At 43.3% G+C, this 14459-nt stretch overlaps 1 pseudogene; it reads left to right on the top strand.

The window, feature by feature from the left end:
• The first annotated feature begins 671 nt into the window (after positions 1-671).
• LOC112322420 (cofilin-1 pseudogene) lies at positions 672-9049 on the top strand (annotated as a pseudogene).
• Positions 9050-14459: the final 5410 nt, after the last annotated feature.

Below are 14459 nucleotides of genomic sequence, written 5' to 3'. Positions count from 1 at the left end.
TTACATAAATTAAGCCAGTCAGGACAACACAGTCATCAAGCTGACCGAGAGATCCTAGTTTCACCAATTCCTTACTCTCAATCAAACAAACAAACAAAAAAACCCAACCAAAACATGTGATGATGTTAGAGGAGCTGATATGACACAAACAATTTGTCCCCGGGGGTTAGTGCCCCCTGCAAGGTAGAACCAGCCGGCATTTCTTTCCTCCTCTACCTGGAATGCTGTCGTGAAGCATAGATGGAACTCAAAGATGTCTGCCTCATGAATGAATCTATGACTTAGAAGTCTTGAAACTGAGTAGCTCAGAGTCACGTAACCCAAAGGGAAACTAAAAATACCCAGGCTGAAAACAGCTCCATTCATGCTGTAATTCAGTTACAGCCTAGCTAACTATACAGGGTATTCAATCAGGTCAGAAACGGGCAGAAATATAGAATGTCATGAAGGACATCTTGAGGGGAAAAAAGTATCCACGTTTCCTGACTTTAGGGACACAATGTATATCAACAACAACCATTTCTGATCTTGTCCCGGTTTGATCTCAGGGGATAGAGCAAATCTTTTTTGTTTTGGAAGTCTTTGTTCAAACCCTCTGTGGCATGAACCCTCCTGTGAGCACTGCCAAGGGGCTTCACACACAGGGACAAATGTGCTTCGTGAACCGGGCTATGGCAGAGGGTTTCTCTCGGGCTCCCAAAGGGCATGGCCGCGGTGAGGACATAAGCAGGCAGCCGGAGGAGCCAGCAGACAGCAGCACACTGGAAACGGTTCACGTCCCTTCAGCCCTTGCCCAGCAGTGCCAGGCTACAGAACCAATGGCTGGGCCCTCAGAAGCAGTAATGGTGACAGTGATGACAGGAAAGGCAGGATCAGGACAAGAAGGGATCTGATGCCACCCCCACAGTCCCCAACTCTCACGGCTTTCTTGAGACACATTTCCCCTAAGGAGACTTATCTTTCTCCCTGCTTCCCCGACTACTGGTGCTGAGTCCCCTCAGACTGGAGGACATAGGAGAAATATTCGTGCTACACACTGCATATTTGTCACCCACCCCCAACTTCATGCTGAACTCCTAACCCCCAATGTGATGGTCTTAGGAGATGGGGCTTTTGAGAGGTGATCAGGTCACAAATGGAATCGGTGACTTTATAAAAGGGACCCCAAAAAATTCCCAGCACCACCACCTTGTGAGGAGAAGCTAGTAGACAGTTATCTATGGATCAGGAAGTGGGCTCTCACTAGACACCAAACTGTTGGCACCTTGATCTTGGACTTCGAGCCTCCAGAACTGTGAGAAATAAATGTGTGTTGTTTTTAAGATGCCCAGCCTGTGGTATTTTGTTCTAGCAGCCCAGAGGGGCTAACACAGTCCCTCCGGTTGTCTTTGGGATGAGGTCAAGAAATAATACATGTAGTTTGTGATGGTTAATTACCAAGTCAGGAGCCCAGACTGCTATTAAAATTAGGTTAATTGTAGAGTGTAATTGTCCAATAAACCTTTGGCGGCAATGACAAAAGAAAAGATCAGCATGTACATTGTTGACTACTTTGCATTTCTGAACACTATTAATCTTCCAGGATCCTCAGAAAAAACTTCACTCAACATTTGTCAGAAAAATTTCCCAAGGAGGAAGGTGATGATGATTTCAATAACCAGAAGGAAAGTGGAGGGAGCCAGTATTGGGCCTTTGAAAGAACTCTCCTGCTGTTACCACCACAAAACAATACCAAAGGGATTATAACTTTAAAGGTACATTTGAAGGCTCTGATATATTTTAATTGCCTCAGGTTCTCACAAATCATGACGTAAGAAACAGTTTTAAAGGAGAGGGTGCGCATAAAGAAAAAACAAAGTTGCAAGTCAGAAATGCTGACTGGTTTCATTTTTTAAAAACTTTTAATTTTCAAAAATGATAGATTCCCAGGAAGTTGCATAACTACAGTACAGAATGAAGACCAGGAAACAGACAACGTGCAGACCTTATTCAGATTTTGCCAGTTTTTCATGGGCTCATTTGCATGTTTGTGTGTGTGTGGTGCCATGCAATGTTATCACCTGTGTAGCTTTGTGTAACCACCACGGTCAAGATAAAGAACTCTACCGATACCACAAGGCTCCCCCACGTTATCTCTTAATGGCCACACCCACTCCCCTCACCCTCCCCATCCCTAATCCCTGGCAATACTATACTGTTTCCATCTCTAGAACTGCTATTCCACAGATGTTGAATACATGGAATCATATGGTATGTATCCTTTTAGACTGGCTTTTTTTTTCACTCAACAGAATTCCCTGAAGCTCTGTCCATGCTGTTATGTGTATCACTATGTCTTAGTCAGCTCACGCTGCTATAACAAAATGCTAAGGGCTGGGTGGTTTAAACAATAGACATTTAGTTCTCACAGTTCTAGAATCTGCAAGTCCAAGATCAATGTTCTGCTAGAATTGGTTCTTGGTGAGGGCCTTTTCACTGCCTTGAGCAGGCAGGGGAAACGAGAGACAAGGAGCTCTGGTGTCTCTTCCTTTTCTTATAAGGGCATTAATGCCATCATGAAGGTCCCACCCTCAGAACCACAACTAAAGCTAATCACCCCCCAAAGGCCCCACCTCCAAATACCATCACATTGGGGGTTAGGGCTTTAACATATGAACTTTGAAGAGGACACAAACATTGACCGAATCCATAATATGCTAGTTCATTCCTTTCTATTGTTGAGTATTATTCCATGGTATGGTTGTAGCACAATTTAACCATCACCCACTGAAGTATATTTGAGTAGCTCTAAGTCTTTGGCTATTAAAAACAAATAAACTGTTATGAACATTTGCGTAGAATTTTCTGTGTGAAAATAAGTTTTCATTTGTCTGGGATAAATGAGCGCAAGAGCTGGGTCATATAGTTAACTTTTTTTTATTTTTATTTTTAAGATTTCATTTATTTTTTAGAGAGAGGGAAAGGGAGGGAGAAAGAATGAGAGGGAGAGAAACAGCCATGTACGAGAGAAACACCAGTCAGCGGCCTCTCACGCGCCCCAACCAGGAACCTGGCCTGCAACCCAGGCATGTGCCCTGACTGGGAATCGAACCAGTGAGCTTTCGGTTCACACAACTGTGCTAAGCCCACTGAGCCACACCAGCCAGGGTGTTAAATCCATTTTTAGTTTTAAAGGGACCTGTCAAACTGTTTTCCAGAGTGGCTGCATCATTTTATGTTCCCGCCAGCAAGGTCTGAACGATCCAGTTTCGGTATTATCACTATTTTTATTTTAACCCTTCTGATAGGGCTGTGGTGATAAGGTAATTGTGGTTTTACTGTGCATTTCCCTGATGGCTAATCATGTTGAACATCTTTTCATGTGCTTATTTGCCATCTGTATATCCTCTTCATTGAAATATCTGTTCATGCCTTTTGTCCATTTTCTCATTGGATTGTTTATTACTGTTAAGTTTTGAGAGTTCTTTATTCCAGATATAAGTCTTTTGTCAAATACGTGATTTGCAAATATTTTCCCCAGTCTTTAACTTGCCTTGTCATCTTTTTTAACTTTATTTTTTAATTATAGTTGACATACAATATTGTATCACTTTCAGGTGTACAACACGGTGACTTGACATTTCTATACCCTACAGAGTGATCACCACAATAAATGTAGCAGCCACCTGGCACCACACACGGTTATTACAATATTACTGACTGTATTCCCTGTGCTGTACTTTACATCCCTGTGGCTGTTTTTATAACTGGCTATTTGGACTCTTTAATCTCTCTTTTCATATTCTTAACAGGGTCTTTGGCAGAGCAAAGTTTAAAATTTTGATGTGGTCTCATTTAAAATTTTAAAAAATAATAGTGATTTCCTGGCCTGCCCTGCCCTGTATCGCACGCACATATTTCATCCATCTGTCTGTCCACCCAGCCGATGTTTATCCAGTACTTACTATGTTCCAGGTTTAGTAGCTGGTACCAGTGATCTGAAAAGGAATAAAATACAGTTGCCTTCAAGTATTCACTCTGGTGGGGCGGGGACATGGAGCACATGCCTTCCCTCAGAGTGTGGTACGGGGTGTAAAGCAGGCTGCGGGAGCCCAAGGCCGAGCACCTGCTCCGGCCAGGAGAGGTGGGGAAGGCTGCTCCTTGCTTGTCTCTTTCACACAACTTCTGAGGGGCTGTCAGTTATGGACCAGTTGAAATCCTAGTATTATTCTAGCTACATATAGGTCATACTGTATTGTATAAAAACATATCCATATGCTCTTTTTATCAAAATTACCACTGGTTCATTTTCTAGAATATTCTTTCCACATTTCAAAATGACTAATATCAAAATAGTGATCCTCTGAGATTAACAGAGAATTCACCCCTGGATGTGATCATTTTCCAAAATTAAATGCCGCCTGTTAGTTCAACAGGTGGTCTTCACTATGAAGTACAGGTATCAAGGAAAGGTGTGGCTGGGCCTTGTTGTGTAACAGTCCTTGGTCCTAATATAGCAACGTTCATCTGAGAAGCCAAAAGGACTTGACTCACATGACAAGCTGCCTCATTTTGCATGACTCTAAGGAAGGCAAGACGAGATTTATTATGCAATGGCCTATATTCCAAGTAGAATATGATGTTCCCTACCTAGGTAGCTAGAAAAGTATGTCCAGTGACACATTTGGGAGGAACTTAGAGATTTGTAAGTTAGAAGAGAGGACTGAACCATTGGTTTAGGCCATATTTCTCCTCCAAGAATTTTTAAAAGCATAAGGTCTGATATTGCTCATATAAGACTGACTGAATTATCAGTACAACAAGTACTTGAGGCTCAAAGCCTGAGAATGTTTTTTGCTTTTATGTCTAAGCAGTAGCTCATCCTGTCATTTCCCTCTGGGTGGTGGCCCCCCACCCCTAATAATCTCCCTTCCTTCCTATTCCTACTGCAGTTTAGTCCGGGAACACTTGACATCCAGCTGCCCAGCAGCCTCTCTCTGCCCCACCTCACCTTGTACACAGCTGCTATAGACTACCTGTTTGTGCCCCACCCCCAAATTCATCTGCTGACGCCTATTCCCGGATGGATGGCATTAGGAGGTGGGGCTTCTGGGAGGTGATTAGGTCCTGAGGGTGATCCCTTATAAAACAGACACCAGAGAGCTCCCCTGCCTCTTCTGCCTCGTGAGGACACAGCGAGAAGGTGTCACCTATGAACCAGGAAGTGAGCCCTTGCTGGACACTGAAGCTGCTGGCACCATGATGTTGCACTTCTAGGCTATGGAACTGTGAGAAATAAATGTCTCCTGTTTATAAGCCACTCAGCCTATGGTATTCTGTTCTAGCAGCTTGAGCTAAGACAGCAAGAAAGTCATATTTATATACCAAATGCGACATTTCCTCCTGTCATTCTGCTGCTTAGAAATCTTTAGTCGCTCGCCACTGCTGACAAAATAAAGTCCAAATGCTTCATTCTCTACCATCAGCCCCAACCTACCTTTTCATCTCCCACTTGATTTCTAAACACACACTTAAAACACCACGGTCAACAGATGGTCAGCTCCATGATGTGACGTCAGGGACTGGCGTCATTCTCATTCAACACTGTATTCGTGCTTTGTGGGTTTTGTTGAATGCCCCGTCTCCTCCAGCCATTGTTTCCAAACTCACCATTTCCAAAGGCTCCATGGCCGTTCCTATCCCTACATGCTCCCCCCGTCCCCCCGCAGAGTTTCTATATACTAGGCATCTTCTCCCTCATCCCCGCAGCCAGAAACAGCTTTTCTCCTCCCCTCTGATTATCTGAATCCTTTCTAGATCTCCAGGTTTGATTCAAGCTTCGACATAGAAAGCTTCCACAACTTTCAAGTACACCATGGTATCTACCTCCTTTGAAGAGTTCCTGCACTTTTGGTACCACTCGTTCATTCACTCCACATTTCCTGTGATCAGGACCCTGTGGCGGAGGAGCTCACAGCCTAGTCGGCATTTACCACCTATGATAGCCTCATGTTGGGTTGGTGATATCACACGCCATGTTTTAAGCTTATTCGAATTCCCACCTCCAGGCCTTAGCATGACATTCAGTAAACCTCTTCTCACCCTGGCTGGTGTGGCTCAGTGGATTGAGCACCGGCCTCCAAACCCAAGGGTCTTGGGTTTGATTCCCAGTCAGGGCACAAGCCTGGGTTATAAACCAATGCTTCTTTCTCCCTCCCTATCCCCACCTCTGTAAAAATAAATAAGTAAAATCTTTAAAAAATCCTTTGAACGATTAAAGTAATACTTTGATTTGATTTGATATTTTCCCGTCTGTAGTTTTCTTCCTCCACCCAATCGAAATCATTTCCTATCACCCACACCTGATACTTACGGGATGGCTCTCATTATCTTAATTTTATCAATGAGGAAACGGAGGCACAGAATGGTAAAAATCACGTGTTTCAGACTGCAAGTGAGTCATGATTGCTTCATTCAAAATTGAGGTTGAACAGTTTTGGAACCACAGACAGCTCTGTCTCCACAGTGCTAGTATTTAGATACCTGTGTTAGATGCAGAGTACAAATTGTGCCCCATTGCACACACATACGGACGTCACCAACGCCACAAAGAGGAACATGTATACGTTTAAAGTCATAGTTTGGCTTTGCAGAATAATTAATGTTCTGATATTCAACATCAAGTTGTGTGAAAGGTAACACACGATAGACTCGAAGACATTCCAGAGAGAAAAGAGTGGGCGGCAGTCAGTGAGCTGCAACATCTTTCCTTTCATAGAGCAATTCTTGTGGAAGAGACGGCAGTGCTGCCTTTTTCTATTTTCAGCACAAAGTAACACTGAACTAATGTAACTGTTATTCAAGTGCAGGTGCACCAGCCACAAACTTTCATTCAATCTGCAAGTTTTGCAAAACAAAGTAACATACAGTAGAGGATCCAAATGGGTGGTCTGCTGGCATAACTGAACTCATATAAAGGGTTTCCCGATTTTTGAAGTGAATTTGGAATGCATAGAAAAGGACATTTATAACATTTCTATGAGGTAAGGAGAATCAGGAAAAACAAACCCAACATGTACTCGTCAACCCAGCTTAACGAATAGAACAGTAGCCACAGCCCTGAAGCCTTCATATAGTACATGAAATAATCTGAACGAGCAGCCAATAGTTAAAAATCGTGACATTGAATGCAGAAACCCAGCCTCTCTTTAAAAACCTGGCGCCCCTGGCTCTGTGTCCCTATAGGGAAATAATGAGTTGGGTTGCCCCTCCAGTTCACCACATCCAAAGCTTTGTCTACGTAGCTGCCTTTGTTCATCCACATGACTTGTCTGGTCCTGAGGCATCTGAGTTCATAACCCCTGGCAAGTGTTTTCTTTTGGGCTTGGCTTTCTCTCCTTTGACACTGTTCAAGCTCTCCATTCCTAGTTCCCCTGCCTTTCCTTTGGGGAGTCTCTTTTTTGGATAGAGCAGGACCTTTAACAGGTACTAGGCTCCATGGAGACGTGCAGATGAGAAGAGAATGTCTCCGCCCTCAGTGGATGTGCACCCACAGAAGAAACTGACCTGAGCACCATTGCGTATTGACACGAGAGAGTTAGCAATGGGAATGGAGAAAGGGTTGCAGGAGCCCAGCAGGGAGAAACTGTGTGTTAGTTAGGGTTCCCTAGAGGAACACAACCAATAGGATGCCTGCCTGTCTGTCTGTCTATCTATCTGATTGATTTTAAGCTATTGGCTCATGTCATTGTGGGTACTGGTAAGTCTGAAATCTGCAGTATAGGCTGACAAGTTAGAGAGACACAGGGAAGAGCCGATGTTACAGTTTGAGTGAAGAGATCTTCTGCTGGCAGAATTCCTTCTTCCTCCAGGGACCTCAGTCTTTGTCTCTTAGCAGGGGTGTCCAACCTTTTGGCATCTCTGGGCCACACTGAAAGAAGAAGAGTTTGTCTTAGGCCACACATTAGATACATTGTGATATGTGATCACAAACAAATCTCATAATGTTTTAAGTAGATTTATGATTTTGTGTTGGGCCGCATTCATAGCCATCCTGAGCAGCGTGCGGCCCGGGGGCTGCAGGTTGGACACCCCTGTCAGGCCTGCATCTGGTTGGATGTGACTCCCCTACATTATGGATGGCCTTCTGCTTTATTTAGTCTACTGAGTGAAATGTTAATCTCATCTGAAAAATACCTTCATAGCAACATCTAGTCGAGGTTTGACCAAATATATGGGTAGCATGGCCTACCCAGGTTGACACTTTAAAACAAACCGTCACAGACTGCGTGAGTGTGCGCATGTGTGTGCACGTGAAGGTTGAGGTGAGAATTTGAAAGGAAGACACACAGGGGAAGAGCATTTTGTGTAAAGGGAACCTTGTGAACAAAGGAACAGAGGTGCGGCGATCTGAGCGTGTTCAGAGTAGAGCAATGCAGCAGAGGAGCAAAAAGTGCCAGGAGGTTGCTGGGGGTCCTGGCAGGGGGCAAGAGGGGTGGGGGATGGTGGGGGACAGGAGAAAATGTAATTGGAGAGCTCTATGGGAGCTCAATCAGGAATCACCTTGAATGCAATGGAAGGTTTTTGAACAAGGAAGTGGCACAATAAGATTGTTTTAAGAAGAAAACTTGCCCTTGCTGATGTGCTTCAGTGGGTTGGGCCCTGGACACCAGAGGAGGTGAGGAATCGCAAGAAGGCAGTGCTCTCCTGCCTGAGTGAAGACAAGAAGAACGTCATCCTGGAGGAGGGCAAGCAGATCCTGGTAGGTGACATGGGCCAGACTGTAGACGACCCCTACGCCACCTTTGTCAAAATGCTGCCGGACAAAGACTGCCACTACGCCCTCTGTGATGCAACCTGCGAGACCAAGGAGAGCAGCGAGGAGGACCTGGTGTTTATCTTCTGGGCCCCTGAGTCTGCATCCCTTAAGAGCAAAATGATCTATGCCAGCTCCAAGGATGCCATCAAGAAGAAACTGACAGGGATCAAGCATGAATTACAAGCAAACTGCCACGAGGAGGTCAAGGACCACTGCACTCTGGCAGAGAAGCTGGAGGGCAAGCCTTTCTGAGGGCCCTCCAGCCCCCTGCCTGCAGCATCTGGCCGCAGGAGACCTGCCTGTGGGGGTTGCAGGCTGCCTGCTTCCTGCCAGACCGGAGGGGCTGAGGGGATCCCAGCAGCGGGAGGGCAATCCCTTTACCCAGTTGCCAAACAGCCTCCCAACCCCTGGGCCTTCCTCCTCCCTTCACCGGATAGTTCTGGTCTTCCCAAACTGATTTTGATCTGATTGCTCTCGGCTTGAAGCAGAACAAGACCCCTCCAGGCACCCCAATTTGGGAGGGGCCTGTATTTTTTTAACGACACTCCAACTCCCCACCTGTTCCTCCCCTTTCTCCGTGCCGCCAACTTCTAACCGCAATAGTGACTCTGTGCTTGTAACTGTTTAGTTCTGCGTAGAAATGGAATGTTGTGGAGATGATCCCTCCCCACGCCACCTGGTCGTGGCCACTCATGAAAGCAGGACCAGTAAGGGAACTTCAATTAAAAAAAAACAACAATAAAAAGTCTCACTTAAAAAAAAAAAGAATGCAGTAATCACCAAGAATAAAAATGTAAGTGTATGTGCTAGTGGAAAAACCTTTTTCTGGAAGTTATAAAATGTTTTCATAAATTTGCTGATCTAAAGAATGCTAATTGCCTACTTTTAGTTGTCACAAAAATTGAAAATTCTAATTACGTTGGGAAAAATATATAGTTTTGTTAATAAAAGGTGTAAATTATGGAATTGAAAGAGATTTGGTTATTTCTCGATGAGTTAAAAGGGCAAACTAGCCCTGGCTGGTGTGGCTCAATGGCTTGAATGCCAGCCTGCAGACCCAGAAGTTGCTGGTTGATTCCCAATCAAGGCACATGCCGGGGCTGCGGGCCAGGCCCCCAACTGGGGGGTGCGAGAGGCAACCGGTCGATGTTTCTCTCCCTTTCTCCCTCCTTTCCCCTCTCTCTAAAAATAAATAAAGTATTTTTTAAAAAGGGGGCAAATTAAAGGGGACTAGGAAAATTGCAGAGGGTCTGTGTAAGTCAAAGACGGTTCCTGTAAGTCAAAGAAGGTCTATGCAAATTAAAGGATTATGTAGAGAGAAGGAATTGAGGAAGTGAAAAAAAAAAGGTGAGAAAGGATAAAGGTAAGAGATATACATATTACCAGGAAGAAAGGAAATTTGGAGTAGAAACTCAAGAAGGGAAATGGAAATGGGAGAAAAAAATAAGAAAGGAAAAGAAAGGCAGGTAGATAGCAAAGAAAGTGATAATTTTAATGACAAATGAAAAAGCCAAAGGCTGCCTTTGATTTTCCAAAACCAATTGCTATTTCCCAACAGAAACCCTAGGTACAATTAGACAGTGGGGAACAAATTAATTTATTTCTGGTGTACTTTCATTTGTAATTTCGTTATCTTAAAATATTGTTACAAATAAGGAAATTTCGTTGTTAATTGCCTAGTAATCATATCTATAACTATGTTATTTTAAGTATATTTTTGTCATTTAGAGAGAGTCATTATTTTACTCTGATGCATTTGCAAAAATGCATCTCCTGACATTCTAAAGTATGAGTTTCTAAGAATAAATTTTCAGGTTATAACTTTCAAATAGATGGGGATTTGTGAGGCTCTAGGGAATGACTGAATTCATAGAGATACTGGCGGATAATGGGGACAAACGGGAATTGATTATGGGACTGAATGAAGTGAAAATAATTATTGTTCTTGTGACTTCATTCAAAATATTGCTGATTTTTAAAAACTTGATTTGTTTTCTTAGAGCAATTTGGTAAATTGTAACAACATTGAAGCATTTACATTTTTTCCCTACTTTATCCCTCCAGAATTTGAAGCTCTTAAGAAGTGAATATTATTATTTTCATGGTAATATGTTTATTTGCAGGGATCCAAGAGGAATCTGATTTCTTCCAGTTTCCAGTTGTGGGTTTATTCACCAAGACATTCACTGGAATGTTATGTCTGAAAGAGACACGCCTAGACTCTGGATGTCAGCAAAAAGCTTTAAGGAATAAAGATAGAAGTTGGAGCCGATAAAAGACCCTTGGAGAAATAGCCTAGTTCCTTGCGTATTCACGTGGTTCACGGCAGTCTTTCCAGGTAGGAGTAAAGGTTGCTTCCCTGGGAGATGACAAGGAAAGAACTTCAAGACATTTTGGGGACCTCTAGAACTTGAGGAATTTACCCAAACTTCCAGATACTTCAGGTAAAGCATGATGACGAATATCATGCTTGGCTTCTTTGCCCTGAGAGGCTAATTAAAGCTCAATCTAAAAATTCCTTATAACATTCCAACACAGTATATTTAAGAAAGCCCATATGATCAATTGCTATTCTTGTTGTGTTCATGCAAATAATCAGGCCAAATTAAAACTGCACTTAATGCTGTAAATGAATTAGTGTTGATTTGGCTCTTTGATAAAAATGAGGGTGATTTTTAAGCAAAAAATTTTGTTTCAATAAAATATGTAACACACAATTATGGAAATAGACTTTAGTTTAGCTAATTGTCTGTAAAATTTTATTTTTCACTTATGAACTAGACTGGATCTTGAATTTTTCTAATCTTCTGAAATGTTTCGGCTACAACCATCTAACTTCCATAGAAATAGAAGAAAAATTGACAGTGGGGATTTTAACAGTGGGAAATTTTAACAGTGGGAAATTGGAACGGTGGGAAATTGGAACCCACCCCACCGTTCTACTGACATTGTTTCCGTAAGTGCGGTCTCTGACTGACGTGTAGCTTGTAGGTGAACAGCTTGTTTGTGTAAGAATCCTAGGGACTAACTTCAAAAGATACAGGCATCTGACCCTCAGGCATTCCAGCTCCAGGGGATTTGCTGACCTTCCACGGTGGCGCCAGGATGGCCTGAAGCTGAGACAACGTGAAGCCCGCACGACTAAACCAGGATGACACACACACACACAGGACCAGCACTGTCCTTATCAGCACGCACTGTGCCAGTCTGCACGTAGAGAACTTTTCAACTCTTCCCTTGATCTCCTTGTGCTGTTCCCCTCTCCCTCCTTATGAAAACCTCTGCCTCCACTGAGAGGGGGAGATAGGCTTTGAGACAGGAGTCCCCATATTCCAGGACAGGGTCTTTGAGACAGGAGTCCCCATTTTCCTGGTGGCTGGCACCTGAGAATAAGCCACTTTCTTTACATCAGCACCTGTCAATTGAGTATTGGCTTTCGTAGCAGCAGGCAGCCCGACCTGCTTTTGTTTACAGTTTTACTTTTATCTTGGGTCTGTTTGGCTTTTAATGGGGTTTTTTTGTTATTTGTTCCTCTGACTTCATCTGTCCTTGGGTTTGGCAGGCACACGTGGCATTTATTGGGTGTCTGTTCTCTATTTTCCCGGACCAGAGAGATTTAAGCTATGTATTCTCTGGTTAGGGAGGAGAGGTATAAACCATTTGCTCTTCAGTGTCCTTGGTTGAGGAAGATAAGGTCTTGTGATTCACCAGCTGGCTGTAAGTTGTCCAAATTATTTGGCCTTGTTTAATTTTCTTAGTTTCCTCATTCCACTTGCCCAGGTATTTTCCTAGCTTCTTACTATCCCATTACAATAACATTAGGATGGTCAACACGAAGGGAGAATTTGCAGAAGGTCCAGGGTTCTACCAAAATACACAATTTTGTATTTGTTACTACAGAACCCTGGGTTAGACAGTAGGATTCTGATTGCAATTACAATGTGTGTTTTTTCCCACACCACCAAGCAATTCTCTGACACCAGCTAGATGTTCTACAATTTAACCCAATTCTCACACTACCTGGTGATAGCATTGATTCCACAGGTTAAGGGCTCAGTCCCAGAAGACTACCCCCATCCCCCACTTCAGATACCCGCAGCAAATCCAGATTATCACCAGTGCTTCTGACCAATTAGCTGCAGATTGGAGGTTCCAAAGCCTCCTACCTTTGGTTATATTAATTTGTTAGAGCAGCTCACAGAACTCAGAGAAACATTTACTTACTAGATCACTGGTTTATTATAAAAGGATAAAACTCGGGAACAGTTAGATGGAAGAAATGCGTAGGTCAAGGTGTGGGGGAAAGGCACGAGCTTCCATGCCCTCTCTAGGAGCACCAGTTTTGGGGGGTTTGTGGAGGCTTCATTACACAGGCTTGATTAACTTATTGGCCATTGAAGATTGAACTCAATCTCCAGACCCTCTTCCCTCCCTCCCCAGAGGTGGGGGTGGGGTGGGACTGGAAGTTGCAACCCTCTAATCACACTGTGGCCTCCATTGGCGACCAGCCCCCACCCTGAAGTACTCTGCAAAGTCACTTCATTAACATAACAAAAGACCTTTACAATTCTCTTCACAGGAAATGCCAAGGGTTTTAGGAGCTCCTTCGGGAACGGGTGGAAGACCAAATATATATATTTCTTATTATGTATCACAACATCACAGACAGTTATATCAAGACGTCTTTAAAAAAAAAAAATTGAAACGTTGAAAAGCTTTGGCAGCTCGGGCCCGGCACACAAAGGAACGTGGGGAGGGGGTGGGGTGGTGCAAAAAAAAAAAAAACATTGAAAAGGTTTAAAAACTTTCAAAATGATTAAACTTAGTAAACCTTTGTAGGACAATGACACCAATAATCACTAAGTAGGAAGGTGTTGGGGAAAGAGCGAATTAGTTTTACAAAGCATAGAGTATGTAATTCCAACACAGGACTGTACTTCGGTTTATCTGCCAGCTTATGGCCAAGCTCACGTTCTCCATCACCTGAGAGACAAATTGCTGAGAGACAAATTGCTAAAAGTGCTCCTATTACCTAAGACGCAGCATGGAATCTTGAGGGCATGTGGATCCCGTTTGCTGCACTTACAAGACTCCTTTCTGTTCCAACGCAAGGCAGCCTCCCTGCCCACTCCTCCTCCCCACCCCCATCCGGACCTCGACCCAAGGCTTCCCTATTATTTATTCCTTGTACTACGCAGCCATTTTGCACGAATGAAGGCAGAAATGCACTGGATTTTTGTTTGAAAATATTTTCAAGTACTGTTAGTGGTAGAGAAGATGCCTTCCGATATAATTTTGATTTTTGTCTTGCCATTGTTTGTGGGAAGAAAGTAGATTCCAAGCCAGATCTGCTATTTAGGAATACAATAATTGCCTGAAACATTCCTGATTTTGTATATACCAGCTGTCACCCTTGGATAAGGGTGTACAGCAATATCCTAGAGTCTAAGACTCCTTTTTTCTCTTTAGAACTTTTATCAGCTGTCATAGCGACATTCTCCTAATTACTCTAAATTACCTGGCATTGCTAGGGAATCTGCTGTATCTGAAGCCCCAAACAAACAAACAAAAACCCCAAAAGGCTATTACACTTTCAAACATGAAAGGAGACACAATAGGCAACTGCTTTTACTCCCACACCTATAATTAACCTCTGATTACA

The sequence above is a fragment of the Desmodus rotundus genome, chromosome X (genome assembly GCF_022682495.2).
Source record: "Desmodus rotundus isolate HL8 chromosome X, HLdesRot8A.1, whole genome shotgun sequence".
NCBI classification, from domain to species: domain Eukaryota; kingdom Metazoa; phylum Chordata; class Mammalia; order Chiroptera; family Phyllostomidae; genus Desmodus; species Desmodus rotundus.
Note: the sequence above shows the minus strand (reverse complement) of the source record. Positions and strands in the feature narration are given on the sequence as shown.